At 45.4% G+C, this 16,250-nt stretch overlaps 1 protein-coding gene across 2 annotated transcripts in view; it reads left to right on the top strand.

Annotated features, from left to right (window-relative positions):
- Positions 1–16,250, top strand: part of LOC131901605 (uncharacterized) — a 270,045-nt gene that overhangs the window by 74,145 nt on the left and 179,650 nt on the right. Inside the window, exon 5 of one of the 2 annotated variants that reach the window (XR_009376797.1) lies at positions 5,938–6,004. The exons of the other annotated variant lie outside the window; for it this stretch is intronic. The gene's annotated coding sequence lies outside the window, so the exon portion shown is untranslated. Of the gene's footprint in view, positions 1–5,937; positions 6,005–16,250 lie in introns of those variants that run through there. 2 annotated transcript variants of the gene reach the window in all.

Here is a 16,250-nt window from a genome sequence, read left to right as displayed (position 1 = left end):
CAGACTCTCAAGTGAGCCTGCCCCCACATCCACACACTCCCCACTTGGGCCCCTCCATGACACCCTCCACCACCTGCCCTCTCTCCCTGCACCCCACCATACCCTCAGGCAGGGCCTTCAGGGACTGGCATAAAGCCGAGTGTGTCAGGGAAGTGCAGTGCATGGAGGTTACAATGGAGGAACCAGTTAAAGTCTGTTACCCCCATCTACACACCACACCCTCACCTTCTGCACACCACTGCATCCCTAGCAGCAGCCCTAGAGTGGCATGTCTGTCCAGTCCTAGCCTAGATGGTTGTCCTCCATCTTGGAGCTTTGGCTTTTTTTTTTTTTTTTTTTTTTGCTTTGTGAAGGGCAGAGAGAGAGCACCCTTTGCCCTTCGCCCTTGGCATTCTCGGTTCCCTGCTTCCATCGCGCAGATTCAGTTTGCCAATTCCGCCAGCAGGTCCCTGTGCTTCCCTGGAAATGGAGGCGTGCCGCCTAGGGAAGGGCTCCCGCCTGGGTCCCCCAGGACCAAAGCGGTTCTCTGGCCCGCTCCATGACCCAGGAGAGCGGGAGGAGGAAGCAGGGTCCAGATGACCGGCTCCGGGCATGGGGACACGAGGCTGGCTTGGGGTTCACGGAAGCACAGCCTCCCGGGTCCTGTGGCCGCCATGTCTGGGAGAAGGAGAGGACCTCTCCGCAGGGAATTGTGCAGCCTGGGCTGCATGGGGGTGGTTGTGTGGAACTTTTCCTGCCTCCGTGCCAGCCCGCCTGCCCTGACTCGGTGGTGCACAAGACCACCCCGGGACCCCTTAGCTTTTGTCTGAGCCTCCCTAGCAGTATCCACAGCTCACTTCCGGAGACCACACAAACTCTGCCCTGCATCTCTGGGAGGTGCTCAGGGTCTCAGGCCTGGTTGCTAGCCACCTTGGCCAAATGTCTGTCATCCATTTATCTCCTCCTGCCATCCCCTCTCCTCTCTGGCTGCCTGGACTTCTCTCTGGCTTGCCTTTTGCTTCTTTTACAACTGGATTTTCTCTTGAGTTGTGCTACAGGTTGAATTTAGGCACTGGGACCGGTTAGAAAATGTTCCAGCTCCAGAGCCACATCCCCGGATCCCTGTAAGGGATCTGGAACCCTCAACCCCCCAATCATCATCCTATCCAACCTGATTGTTCGTACCCAGTATGGCAGTGTGGTGGCTCAAGGTGAATTCCAGTAGAAGCATCCAGAACAGGGTTTGGACTCAGGGGTGCTCACAAAGAGGCCACGCAGGACTTAGGTACCATAGTGGCCAGGTTTCACAGCCCGTGCTTCCCCTGACAAGCCTCCTCTGTGTCATTCAGGACACACATAGTCCTGTCTTCTCCTGCCTAGCTTCATTTGCATTAAACCCAGGAAGAACTCCCACCATCAAAGGGCCAAAAGCCCCTTGTCCTGCATTCTCATGTCCAGACATCATCTCAGCAGGAAGAATACTTAGAGAAGGCTCTGAAATTAACAGAGGGCACTATCTGGAGTCCTACAACTGCTAAGCATGCAGGAGCGCTTTTGTGTATGTGTGTGTGTGTGTGTGTGTGTATATACCTGGGATTATTGTGGCCCAGTACTGTGAGAAGTCATAGCAGTGCCTGAGAGGCACAGTATGTACGAGTTATGGTCGTCAGCTCTGGGATGTAGAGGAAGGACAGGTTTGCATGTAGGGAAGCCTTTTAGGGCTCCATCCTTCAGATCCAGCTCAAGTGAGTACAAGGTTTGGAGTGGTGCTTCGTGTGTGTGGATTAGGGCTCAGGGGCATGCCAGAGCGTGGTTGGTAAGAGCATTGTGTAGGAACCATTGGGAAGGTGGCAGTACCGTCCTTTAAAGTGGCCTGACAGGCAGGTCCATGATGTCAGGTCCTCCACACCCACCCCCATCACCAGGAAGCTCCCTTTTCAGTCACAGCAAAAGCCTCCAGGAAGCTTTGTAGAGAGGGAGATTTGGAAGAGCATAGACAGGCTTGTCTCCAGGTGGCAGGGAGAGTGATTTTCTTCTAGGCTTCATCATGGAAGATGTCAGCAGTGTGGAGGAGAGCCTCTGGAGACTTTCAGTGCTCACTGAAGGAAGGCTTCCTGTTGAGGAGTGAAAAGCATTTCCCTACTGAACATGGCCTAGCTACCCTGGATACCAGGGATGGGACTGTACATAGGAGCGAGGGACAGAGAAAGACAGAGATAGAGGTGGAGGTGGAGGTAGAGGAGGATAGATAAATGAGAGAGAGAGAAAGTAAGGCGAGAGCAAATGAGAATCTGCCTGTGGGGTGTTGGGTGTTCTCTAGTTTGTTGGTGTTTTTTTTTTTTTTCATGCAGGCTGGTGGGCAGACCCACTCTGTCTGTGGACACTTTTTTCTGTTCCATGGGTCTGGGCCCGTGGAGAGAAATTTATGTGAGGACACCTGGAATGTTTAGGGAAATCAATAAGGACACACAGGGTGGGTGTGTGCTGTAGGCATCCTGGTGTTAAGAGTGAGAATTGCTTCTTGTCCCTCAGATTCTATGTTACCTGTCCTCGGTCCACTTGGAATCTCTTGAGAGAGCCGAGTCTTGTGTGTTTCTAGGCCCTGCCACAGGTAGGTGGGTGTCCACAGAGGATACAGAGAGTTCCATGCCTGACAGGGTCTTGGGGAATTTAGAGAAGGGAAAGAAAAGTTTCCTGAGTGGTGCCTGGTATTTGGTGTAGTGTAGGGTCGGGAGGCGGGAGGTTAGGGGTGGGAGGTGGAGGGCTGTGCAGAGGAGAGAGATTGTGACAGAGGTGGACGTAGGTCAGAATGGTTGCCTGGTGCTGCCTAGGAGACAGTTAAGGTGGGGGCCTGGGCCCAGGGTTTGGTAGGGCAAGAGGGCAGGTGGGTGCAATGTTTCTTCTTTTGATGTGTTCTTGTCTTCACCTCAGGGACCTGGACGCCCTGCCTGTTGAGGCAAGGTTGTGGATGTCCCGGGCCTTATGGTCCCTGCTTCGCATGATGTGGGGCAGCATCCATCTGAACGCTCATCACTACCAAGGCCAAGGTGTTGGAAGGAAGTCCTTCTTCTCCCATCTTAGTATTAGACCATCGGATTTGGGACACGGGACTAAGGCCCCTGACTCTGCATCCCTTACCAGCATACACAGCTGCCTGCCCTTTTGCCTTGTGTCCATCCTGGAGCGGCCTACTGCAAGGTGGGATGCCCGAGCTGGGTCTAGGGTCCCATTGAGTTGGATGGTCGTTTCTCTTGGTGTAACACCTTCCATCCCACTGCCTTAGAAGAACCGGGTACAGCCTTGGAGGCCCCTCTTGCCGGGCTACCTTGACCTGGAAGCTTGGGTCAGCAGACCCAAGGCCATGCTGGAAGCTGTACTGGTCACCCTGGTGGGTGGAGTCATGTAGACAGCCACTGGATCTCTGAAAGCTGCTGTGTGTCTGTGTGTGTCTGTGTGTGTGTGTGTGTGTGTGTGTTTGTGTGTGTCTGTGTGTGTCTGTGTGTCTGGGGTGAAGGCTGGGCTAGGGCAGGGATGCAGCTGTTAGAATACCCTGGTTTTGCAGCTAGGGGGCGATGCTCTGCCCCTGAACCCCAACCCCATTATTATGTTTGTTTGGCTCCTCCCCTATAGTCCAGATGTCGTTTGTGGAGGACTTCCTTAGGGTGTGGCTCAGACTCTCAAGTGAGCCTGCCCCCACATCCACACACTCCCCACTTGGCCCCCTCCATGAAACCCTCCACCACCTGCCCTCTCTCCCTGCACCCCACCATACCCTCAGGCAGGCCCTTAAGGGGCTGGCACACAGCCGAGTGTGTCAGGGAAGTGCAGTGCATGGAGGTTACAATGGAGGAACCAGTTAAAGTCTGTTACCCCCATCTACACACCACACCCTCACCTGCACACCACTGAATCCCTAGCAGCAGCCCTAGAGTGGCATGTCTGTCCAGTCCTAGCCTAGATGGTTGTCCTCCATCTTGGAGCTTTGGCTTTTTTTTTTTTTTTTTTTTTTTTGCTTTGTGAAGGGCAGAGAGAGAGTACCCTTGGCCCTTGGCCGTTGGCATTCTCTGTTCCCTGCTGCCATCCCGCGGATTCAGTTTGCCAATTCCACCAGCAGGTCCCTGTGCTACCCTGGAAATGGAGGCGTGTCGCCTAGGGAAGGGCTCCTGCCTGGGTCCCCCAGGACCAAAGCGGTTCTCTGGCCCGCTCCATGACCCAGGAGAGCTGGAGGAGGAAGCAGGGTCCAGATGACCGGCTCCGGGCGGGCGACACGTGGCTGGCTTGGGGTTCACGGAAGCACAGCCTCCCGGGTCCTGTGGCCGCCATGTCTGGGAGCAGGAGAGGACCTCTGCGCAGGGGATTGTGCAGCCTGGGCTGCATGGGGGTGGTTGTGTGGAACTTTTCCTGCCTCCGTGCCAGCCCGCCTGCCCTTAAGGTGGTGCACAAGGCCACCCCGGGACCCCCTAGCTTTTGTCTGAGCCTCCCTAGCAGTATCCACAGCTCACTTCCGGAGACCACACAAACTCTGCCCTGCATCTCTGGGAGGTGCTCAGGGTCTCAGGCCTGGTTGCTAGCCACCTTGGCCAAATGTCTGTCATCCATTTATCTCCTCCTGCCATCCCCTCTCCTCTCTGGCTGCCTGGACTTCTCTCTGGCTTGCCTTTTGTTTCTTTTACAACTGGATTTTCTCTTGAGTTGTGCTACAGGTTGAATTTAGGCACTGGGACCTGTTAGAAAAGGTTCCAGCTCCAGAGCCACATCCCCAGATCCCTGTAAGGGATCTGGAACCCTCAACTCCCCAATCATCATCCTATCCAACCTGATTGTTCGTACCCAGTATGGCAGTGTGGTGGCTCAAGGTGAATTCCAGTAGAAGCATCCAGAACAGGGTTTGGACTCAGGGGTGCTCACAAAGAGGCCAGGCAGGACTTAGGTACCATAGTGGCCAGGTTTCACAGCCCATGCTTCCCCTGACAAGCCTCCTCTGTGTCATTCAGGACACACATAGTCCTGTCTTCTCCTGCCTAGCTGGACTTAACTTATACCCGGGGAGAACCCCGAGAGTGAAAGTCGAAAACCTCTTGTCCTGAACTCACATGTCCAGATATCATCTCAGCAGGAAGAATACTTAGAGAAGGCTCTGAAATTAACAGAGGGCACTATCTGGAGTCCTAGAACTGCTAAGCATGCAGGAGCGCTTGTGTGTGTGTGTGTGTGTGTGTGTGTGTGTGTGTGTGTGTGTGTGTGTACCTGGGATTATATTGGCCTAGTCCTGAGAGAAGACATAGCAGTCCCTGAGAGTCACAGTATGTAAGAGTTATGGTGGTCAGCTCTGGCATGTGGGGAAATGACAGGTTTACATGTAGGGGAGCCTTTTAGGGCTCCATCCTTCAGCTCCAGTTCAGGTGAGCACTAGGTTTGGAGTGGTTCATCATGTGTGGCTTGGGGCTCAGGGGCATGCCGGGGCATGGTGGATGAGTGCACTGTGTAGGAACCATCGGAAAGGTGGCAGGACTGTCGTTTGGAGTGGCCTGCCAGGCAGGTCTAGGAACTCAGGGCCTCCACTCCACCACCTGAACATGGCCTAGCTACCGTGGATACCAGGGATGGGACTGTACATAGGAGCGAGGGATATAGGGAGACAGATATGGAGGTGGAGGTGGATGAGGTTAGATAAATGAGAGAGGGGGTGACAGCAAGAGAGAGGGTGGGAGAGCAAATGAGAATCTGCTTGTGGGGTGTTGGGTGTTTTCGTGATTGTTGGTGTTATTTTCATGCAGGCTGGTGGGCAGACCCACTCTGTCTATGGACAATTTTTTCTTTTCCATGGGTCTGGGCCCCTGGAGGGAATTTTGTGTGAGGACACCTGGAATGTTTAGGGAAATCCATAAGTACAGACAGGATAGGTGTGTGCTGCAGGCATCCTGGTGTTAAGAGTGAGAATTGCTTCTTGTCCCTCAGCTTCTATGTTGCCTGTCCTCGGTCCACTTGAATCTCTTGAGAGAGCGGAGTCCTGTGTGTGCCTAGGCCCTGCCACAGGTAGGTGGTTGTCCACAGAGGATACAGAGAGTTCCTTGCCTGACAGGGTCTTGGGGAAGTTACAGAACAGGAAGAGAAGTTTCCTGAGTGGTGCCTGGTAGTTGGTGTAGGGTAGGGTCAGGAGGTGGGATCATAGGGGTGGGAGGTGGAGGGCTGTGCAGAGGAGAGAGATTGTGACAGAGGTGGACGTAGGTCAGAATGGTTGCCTGGTGCTGCCTAGGAGACGGTTAAGGTGGGGACCGGTCCCAAGTTTTGGTAGGCAAGAGGGCAGGTGGATGCAATGTTTCTTCTTTTGATGTGTCCTTGTCTCCACCTCAGGGACCTGGACGGCCTGCCTGTTGAGACGGATGTCCCTGGCCTCAGTGTTCCCTGCTTTGGATGATGTGGGGCAGCATCCACTTGAATGCACTTCACCAAGGAGGCCAAGGTTTTGGAAGGAAGCCCTTCTCCACTCCCATCTCAATATTAGACCATCGGAGCATGGGACAGGAAGCTCTGGCCCCCCACCCTGGAGTCCTGATCAGTGTACACAGCTGCCTGTCCCTTTCCCTGTGTCCATCTGTGAGCAGTCTTCTGCCAGGTGGGAACCCGGTGCTGGGACTAGGGTCCCATTGAGTTGGGCGATAGTCTCCCTTGGTGTCACAACTTCCCGTGTGCTCTTGGTTCTGGGACACCACCATCCCACTGCTCTAGCAGGTCCGGGGTCAACCTGGGAGGCCCTTCTTTGCTCGCCGCCTTGACCTGGAAGCTTGGGTCAGCAGACCTAAGGCCATCCTAGCAGCTGTACTGCTCACCCTGGTAGGTGGAGTCTTGTAGACTGCTGCTGGATTTCTGCAACGTGCTATTTGTGTGCGTATGTGTGTGTGTGTGTGTGTGTGTGTGTGTGTGTGTGTGTGTGTGTGTGTATCTGTGTCTGTGTCTGTATGTGTGTGTGTGTATCTGTGTGTGTGCACGCACACGTGTGAAGGACCTCATGTAGAGGTTCAAGGATAACTTTCAAGATTCAGTTCTTTCCTTCCACCCTGGGACTTGGCGCTTACACTATGGTTGTTGGGCTAGCACAGCAAACTCCTTTACTTGCTAAGCTTTCTGTTGCCTTCTGTATCTTCATTTTTGTCAGTGTTATGGTTTGTGTGGGTCAGGGGTTTTCAAGAGGGGACATACAGGTCAGGGATCATTTTTGAATTTAGTAATATTTTAAAAGTCCATCCCAAATGTAAATAACTTAGCATCCTTGGTGTAGTAGATGAATGGAACTAAAGACTCCAATTTTCAGTCAAGGATCAAGTCTCCTTTAGATTAATTTTTATGCAGTGTTATTCTAAGTAAAGTTTCCCTTGGGAACAAGTTAGAATTCTCTACTGCAGACCTACCCAGCAGTTTACATTTGAACATCATCCTTCAGGGATTCATGTACATACTCAGTATTAAAGTACTGATATCTAATTGTTATAGAATGATAGTTGCTGAGGTCATTTAATGGAGAGGAGGGGTACCATAATTGTGACTTTCATTGTGGCTGATCATTTCTTAAAGGAGAAAAACTGCTAAACCTGATTTGTAAACCCAAATACCATTATTTAGTATAATAGTTACTGGTGATAGAAGGCACCATAGGTCAGTATAAATTCTTTTCATTTTTGTTTATACAGAAAATATTTATACAAAGATCAAGATCGTTAACAATAAAAAGTTCACATTTTAACTGTAAGTTGATCATTAGATTGTTTCTAGGATCCATGTAAGGGTGACGGGAAGTTTGGGGAAGAGTTTCTGTGTAAAAACAAGGCGGTGCTTAGGGCTGGTGGTGGGACTTGAGGGCCTATGAGGTTAGGGGGCTCTGAGAACTGCAGAGAGCAGGAAGAGAATGAATGTGAGGTCCAAGGGAGCTGATGGTTGGGATGCTTGGCCCATTGCAACTGGGCAACTTTCTCCATAAACTGGCCAAGAACGATGTTCCTCCTAAACCTTACCTAAGCTGGTTTATAAGGAAAAGACTTCATACTGAGAGGTAAAGAGGAGCCAGGGAGTCTAGGGATGACTTTGTCCTGACACTAAAAGGTACAGGTGGGAGAATAATAGACTTCTGCCTCCATCCACAGAGCAGTAATAAACAATGCCTGCCAATGCTGGGAGTTAGGCTGTTAGAACAGAGAGTTCTGTAATGCTTTCTAAGGGGACTAACTATTCTGAAGCAAGAATGAGAAGACTCAAATGCAAGGACCTATTAAAATGTAGATCTTGCTGGCAAACAATCAAGAGAAGATTAGCCACAATAGTGCTGGTAGCAAGTGAAAACAATGGATAGTTCCTCTTTACAAACAAGAGCATCAAGCAGCTGAGAAAACCCCTCTTGATGTTAGGAGAAAACCTCAAAGACCGTCCCTGCCTTAGAAAGCATCTGATTGAATTTCACTCTGGGGCTCCTGGTTTCAGAGTCAGCACTCAGACCATGACAGAAAAGACTAGGTAGAATGGTATGGTGGGAGAAGATGTGACAGACGTGTTAAGGTCTTAACGTATCAGAAAGCAGAAAGAGGACCAGAATCTGCGCAGGCTCTGTCCTTCAAAACCCACCCCTAGTGATCCATATCCACCAGCTAGGAGACCCGTCTTCCAAATACTCCACAGCAGTACTATATAGGAACCAAGTTCTTAAACATATGAGCCTGTCAGAAGCAACTTAAATCCAAGTCACAGCATTCACATTTATTTATATCAGTGTGGATGCATACATGTTTATTCTATACTTTGTGTTATCATTCAATATGTCTATATTCATTTTATTGTGTATATTGCTGCAATTTGATAGAGACTTTTTTTCTTCCTTTGGCATACCTCCATCCTTGTAGGTGTGTGTGTTGGGGGGTCAATACTTTGGAGAAAGGTATGTCAATGTTTGGCATGGTAAGGGGTTGTCACACCATTTCTAAAGTGGCATTCTTATTTTGCATTTCTATTAGAAATGTTTGTGTGTCCCTGTTGCTCTGTGTCTTAACAAGCAACTGATACAATTTTTTAAAAAAGATGACCATTTCTTTTCATTTTTGTGTCCTAGTACTGGAATTCAAGACCAGACACTTGTATATGCAAGATATACTGTCTGATTTTTGGTTTTGTTTGTCAAGTTGGGAAGAAGGAACATTTGTTTAAGAACTGCCTTTATTAGCTAGCCTTTGGGCATGTGTGTGGGACATCTTCTTGACTGCTGATTGATAGAGGAAAGGTCTAGCCCACTGTGAGTGGTCCCTTGCCTAGGTAGGTGGCCATAGGTTATATAAGAAAGGTAGCATAGTAAGGCAGAGCAGAAGCCAGCAAGCAACATCCATTCATGATTTCTGCTTCAGATTCGGCCTCCAGATTTCTGTGCTCAAGTTCCTGCCTTGACTTCCTTCCACAGTGGACTGTCACCTGTAAGCCAAATAAACCCTTTCCCAGAATTGTTTTGGTCTGTGCTTTGTCACAGCAGTAGAGAAAGAAGCTACCACACCAGGGAACCATTTTGCCACTGTTCTCCAGGCTCTGGATTGGCATTTCGTTTTCTTGTTATACATTTTATTATTTAAGACAATATTTAAATTTATACTTTGATCATGATTTTCCCATCCCACAAGTCCTTCCAAATCCTCTACCCTTCCCTACTCATCCAACTTTAAGTTCTTTCTCAAAACACACAAACAAACAAATAAATAAACAAAACCAATTCTTAGAAAGTATGTAGTTATACTTGGTTTCAATTTTATGGCTTTGTTTTGAGAAGACATTAATTTTAGTTTGCCACTTTTTCTAACATTTATGCTGTATTTTATCATCATTATTTTCACAAGTATCTTATTTTTAAACTTTTGTTTCAGTAGAGCTAAAGCTTACCAGAAATTTGTTCTTATTTATAAATCCCTTTAATTTGTTAAATGAATCCTCTTCACGTACTTTAAGAAGGAATTGCTTTTTAATGAGAGACAGAAAGTGAGTGGATCAGGATGGGAGGGAGGTTGGGAGAAAAATGGGAGAAGTAGGGGAGGGAAAATCTTAATCAGGATATAATATATGAGAAAAATATTTTCAATAAAATAAAGGAACGAAAAAAGAAAAAAAAAACACAATACCCACAGATGGGCTGAAACACTAAAGAGGCGATGTTCCTAAAATGAATCCTAATCACTTTAACGTCTGTCTCCAGTACTGTATGGATTCTTAAAAATGGATTGTAGTTGTAAGTTGGCCTTTCCCAGTGGATCCTTCAACATTTAACTACTTCAGAGAAGAAAACAGAGGTACTTGTCTGAAACTGAAGGTCCCTTAGGAAGCTTGAGTTCAAAGTGATTGCTACTGTGATGGCGCTGACATGTGGAACTTCAGATAGGGAAACTTCCCTCACTCCTCCCTTCCTGCTCTTGCCCCCTCACCTGGCCTTTCTGTCCTCATGATGTATCCCAGAATGTTACAGAGCAGCAAGGCAACCCTACAGCAGCACCAGATTGGGAGGTCAAGTCTCCTATCCTCCAAGTCTATGTGTCAAATAATCTTCTGCTCAAGTAGTTTTCTGTGTGTCTGTTTGTTCTTTTGGGGATGCTTTCCTCTTTGTTTGTTGGTCTTATTCTGATGTGTTAGTTGTTTTTTTATATTTCATTTTATTATTATCCCCTAGATGTCTGTTTGTTTTCTAATGAGAGACAAAAAGGGGGTGGATCGGATGAGAAGGAGGTGGAAAGAAACTGGGAGGATTATGTAGATGAATTTCTAAGTGGTCTTATTAAATAAAGAACATGGAGCCAAATATAAGGGTGAAAGCCTTAGAGATCAGGGAAATAGTGAGAGCCACCAACCACCTTACCTCACCAGCTCTGTAGCTTCCAAAATGCCATGACTTCCTGTCTACCCAGGCTTTTATTGCCCTGCTCTTCTGCCCTTTCATTGACGATTAGCCCAGCTAGCTCACTTGCTTGTTACTGCCTATCTGTACAGACCTCCAGGATCTCTATGGTTGGTACTGGGATTAAAGGTGTGTGTCACCATGCTTGGCTCTGTTCCCTAGCGTGACCTTGAACAAATAGAGACCCTGCCTGCCAAGTGATCAGATTAAGGGAGTGTGCTACCTCTGCCTGACTTTTGTGTCTACTTAAAACTTCATGCTATTTCCTGTGATCTCCAGGCAAACTTTATTAACATGCAAATAAAATATCACCACATTTCAGCACAAATAAAATATCACTACAGGATTAGAGGGAAGAGAAACCTTAATCAGGATATATTATGTGAGAAAAAGATCCATTGTCAATAAATGGGAAATATATACATATATTTATGGGGAAAAAGAAGGATATTCTTTGGATTCATCTATATCTAAAAATATTTGGCTTTCTATGTAAGCAACACTTGCAACATATTGTCTTTTAAAGATTGCCTTGTTCATTGATGATTAGTGCTTCTAGATGAAGATTTGAAGTCAATATGATCTCCTACATGTATGATTTTGGTCGGTTTCAATATATATCTTTTTGTGCCTTGTAAATCAATAAATTTATTGTTCAATATCATTTTTCATAGCATGCCATGTGTTTTTTGATCAAGTGTTTTAAAACATCAAATAATTCATATATCCTTTGATCCAATTTGATATTCGGTTCAAATAATCAAACATGTTGAATCTAAGGAAACTGTCTAACACAGATTTGAGTAATTTTTGTTCCATTTTGTCCTTGTCCCTTTTTCTGGAAAATCAATATGTATTGGATCTCCAATGTCTATCTTACAAAATTAAGTTCCTATGTCTTTTATATTTTTCTTTAATTTTTATATTGCTTTTCTCCAACCAATCTTCCCCTTTCTCCTTCTCTCCTTCTATAATCCAATCTACCTCTCATGATCTTAGTTATGTCTTTTCTCCTTTATGCTATCTTCATTAATATCTGTTTCTGTTTTTCTCCTTTTCATTTTTTCCTGAGCTCTCTGAAATCATTTCAAAATTTTCTATTGTTTTAACATTTCTTGAGCAATTTAATTTTGTTCTGAGTGTGTGTGTGTGTGTGTGTGTGTGTGTGTGTGAGTGTGTGAGTATGTGCGCGTGTGTGCACAATTTATGGAAATGGATTTTCCCCATGAACTTTTAAAAATTATTAGCACTGTGTTCACTCATTATTTGACTTCATTGCAGTGCAATTTGTTTCTTTGAGTAGGTCCTATCCATCATGCTATTTATTTCCCCCTTTCTTGCCTTTGTTTCCACTTGTAGCATATGTGCATATGCATTGGTTCCTTTTAAATTCTTGAGAATAGCTCTTCCTAGACCAGTTATCTGTGTGAATACACAGGGTACAGAGGCCAGGATAGAGCTCTAAGCCAGCAGAATTCTCTGGACTCAGAGTGAAGACCTATAGAGTACCAGCCTTTTGTGTCAGGGTGTGTGCTTAACTGCCTTCTAGTACATAGCATCTTTCTCCTCTTTCTTGTCTATTTCTTGTCTCTCTATATTGAAGAGACTGGAAGGTTGGAAGAGCTGCTGCAAACCGCAAAAATACATGAAGTAGGATTTCAGCTGATTATGACAAGCTAATACCTGGAAGAAGCCAAGGGCCTTCCAGAGGTCAAGCTGAGGCTCAAGAGTCTTGGTGATATTGGCTTTTGATTATTTGCTGTTTCCTACTATGAATTTCTCATGTGCTACTGTAGCTTTTCCATCATTCTTTTAGCACAATTTCCCCTCTACTAAAGGGATATTTAGATAACCTTCTGGGCAGTAACAGCCAGGATTCCTAATTTCAGGCCTTTCTGTACTTATTGTCATAAGCAGCATCTGGCCAGGACCATCCCCAGATGGATGAAAGTCTTATCAGACATACCTCTGTACTCTTTAAGAACAGAATTAAGCATCTAGACTATCTGTTTGAGAAGGCGTCGCAGATGTGCTAATTAAGTTTAACCTTCTCCTTTCCAAAATCTTACCTCTAGTTTTAGATCCACCCTTAACAATTAACTCAGAACTAAAGGGTTCCAACTTACATGTACATCTAGCTGTGATGAAAGTTGCCTAGTCAAGTTGCCTATTGACCGAGCATACTTGCCAGAAACTGTGGGAGCAGAGATATTTGGAGAGATAAGAGTCAAAGGGATAAAAGGGCAGTTTTATTTTCAGAGAAGGACTAGGTTTAAAAGAGAAAAGAGAGCCGGGCGGTGGTGGTGCATGCCTTTAATCCCAGCACTCGGGAGGCAGAGCCAGCCGGATCTCTGTGAGTTCGAGGCCAGCCTGGGCTACCAAGTGAGTTCCAGGAAAAAACGCAAAGCTACCCAGAGAAACCCTGTCTCGAAACCCCCCCCCCCAAAAAAAAAGAGAAAAGAGAATGGAAGAACTAGATGGGTAAGAACTGGAGAGGGATGGATTGAGATGGGAAAGAACTAGATTGAAGGGCTAGAAGAGAGTAATAGAGGAACAAGATGGAAGATGAGGAAGAGCCAGATGGGGAAGAACAAGATGAGGAGGAACAAGATGAGAAAGGAGGAGATGGGAGAGGAGCTGAAATGGGGAAGAACTAGATGGATGAGGGCCTAGATGGGGCGGAACTAAGATGAGAGAATTAAGAGAGAGCTTAGAGGTCAGCAGGTAAATGTAGAGAGAAATCAGGCAAGAAAGGAGCTAGGCACGAGCGCAGAACTGAAGCTGTGTAGACAGAATTTTATCCCAGAGGAATAAGGTAGACAGACAAAAGAGCTCGGTGTACTTAGATTCTTTGCCCCAAAATAATTCTCGCCATTTGTAGCTTCTCTTATGGGCCCCTGGGAAGACGATTATTAAGGCTGGTCCTTAGTAATATTCAAGAAAAAGCATTTCCAATCTCGACATTTTGTTAATAAGACAGGAGACATACAAAGTAAACAGAAAGCAGAAGTATTTAATTTTTCTTAGTATTGACTTAAATGTTTAGCTTTTAGAGAGGCAACATTCAAATTCTCACCTAACTATTCTACTTCAGTGAATCAGTCATTTGAAACAACTCTCTCCCTCTCTCACTCACTCTCTTCAGGAATACTGTCATCTGCTTTAAGCTTTCCTTCTCTTTAGAAATTCTCTCTTCACTATTTCATAATCTCAGCTACTCTCTGATATTTATTAAACTTAGAAAGTCTTCACTGGATGTGTTGCATACTCTAGACTTGTTATGGACAAGGTGTAGATGGCAATCTATTTGTCCTTTTGTCTATGCTTGTTCTCTGGAGCCAGAGATATCTATATATCTTCTCTTGTTGCAGGATATTTGATCACACTGTGACACTCTTAGACTATGTTAATAGTGTTAATGTTGAATGAGGGGGTGGAACCAGTGGCTAACTGACTGGAATTAGCCATAGAAAAGCCAGGAGTACAGATAGGGAAGTTGGACAGGAAGGAGGAGGGAGGGACTTGGAGTTAAAGAGCTCTCTTTGACCTGGGACATGTGGATAGAAGGTGTGCTGGGTGGGTCTCTGATAAGAAAGGGAAGGTCAGCTGTTCACTCCTCCTGTGCTTCTTTGATCCCTAAGGTTTTACCCAATATCTGATCCTCGAATTTTCATTGGTAATAGACCCATTTAGCAAAACACAACATTCTCATATCATTTCAAGTGTTTTTGTGCTTAGGGTAATACATTTTTTATAATCATGTATTCATTCAACAAAATATCATAAGTACTCACTATGTGTTCTACTATCTTTAAAATGTTGAGGTTATTTAAATCATCTTAATTTTCCAGAAAGTATATACTTTTCCCTATTTGCCTGGTATTTATTCTTATGTTTAAACGTTTTGTTTTCAATAAGCTATATTTAACTACGTTTTATGTTTTATATCTATTAATTCTAATGTATAATGATCCACTAGCCTAAATTTTCTATTGTCTTTTTCAGTCTTGTTTCCTAAATTAGGTAAGAATTTTTGTATATATAACATGATCATTTCTCAGAAAAAATTGAATGGAATGTTTGAGGGCTGAGAGAAAGGACATTCCTCTAAAAGATTTGAGTTTTCCTCTGTGAGTCTGGAATCTATATGAATTACATTCTTGGTTTGAGGTTTTGTGGCACAATTAAGTTAGTGTGAATTAGACTTACTCATATGTACCTGTTTGTGGTTATGAATTCTGAGTCTTTATTTTTGTACTCACTAACAAGGTTGATACTAGCAAATTTACCTGTAGTTCTCCAGGCTTCTCTCTTGGGGTTGGATTGTCCATGAGGGTTTAATTCTTAGTTTGCCTTATGCTGGAGAAAATTTTCCTGTCCTAGTCTTATGGGGGATCTTCTGTTGGGCTTTGAAGCCCTTGAATTTCCTCATGATTCTGAGAGTTAACTCAATCTCACCCAATTCTCTTGGAAGCAAGTCAGTTGAAGTTCTCAGAGATTTTACCATCATTCATTGCTTAGCCTAAATATTCTTTTGTTTTGTCAGTAAGCAGGTATCTGTGGAGACTTAAGGTTATTTTTTAGTATTTTTATGTTTTGCATTTGAAGGTTTATCCAGGTCATCTAATTCTCTATCAAAACCATTGTTCTTTTTTAATCCATCAGGACACTGTTGGTTTTAGACTGCATCACCATAAGATTCACCTTGTTTGAAGTCTCACTCTGAAATATCCACCCTTAATATTTTCATCAAGAAAGATCTCATTAAAGGGAGATTGATTTAACTCATCCTGTTCTCTGACAAGAGTAATTCAATAGACACAAGTACATTAATAAGTTTTGATTTATTGGCTAAATATCAAATTACCTGACATTGTTATTCAGCAAACAGGAGTATCATAAACTCATATTAGCAAAGTTTTTTATAGACTCATGAGAAGACAAATATCAGATTTCAGAAGCTTTCTGGTTGTAGCGACGCCCGCGTTACTACCCATTCACCATGTCCGAGCGAGAGGCTGAGGATTAAAAAGAGAGACAAGACAGAGGGTCATTCCTCTCAGTAGAATGCCCCCTATTGAAGGAGGGAGGAAGCCTTAAATACAGACTTATAGCACAGTGGAAGAACCTGGGAAGGCAAAAGTAGGCTACAGGTGTTTTACATTCTAGCATTCCACCAATATGCAGGATACACAAACAAGGAACCTTCAGTAAGCTGTTTAGGAGGAATGAAACTGGCAGGGAATTAGCATAGGGAGGACATCTGATCAAGGTCAGCAAGCAAGGCAACAGCTCCCCAAGGACCGAGGGTCAGGGCCCAACATCTGGTTACTGTGTTCCAAATTAATCCCTGTCTTTTCTA

This window comes from Peromyscus eremicus, unplaced genomic scaffold (genome assembly GCF_949786415.1).
Source record: "Peromyscus eremicus unplaced genomic scaffold, PerEre_H2_v1 PerEre#2#unplaced_120, whole genome shotgun sequence".
NCBI lineage: Eukaryota > Metazoa > Chordata > Mammalia > Rodentia > Cricetidae > Peromyscus > Peromyscus eremicus.
The sequence above is the reverse complement of the archived record's forward strand: the minus strand, read 5'-3'. Positions and strand labels throughout refer to the sequence as shown.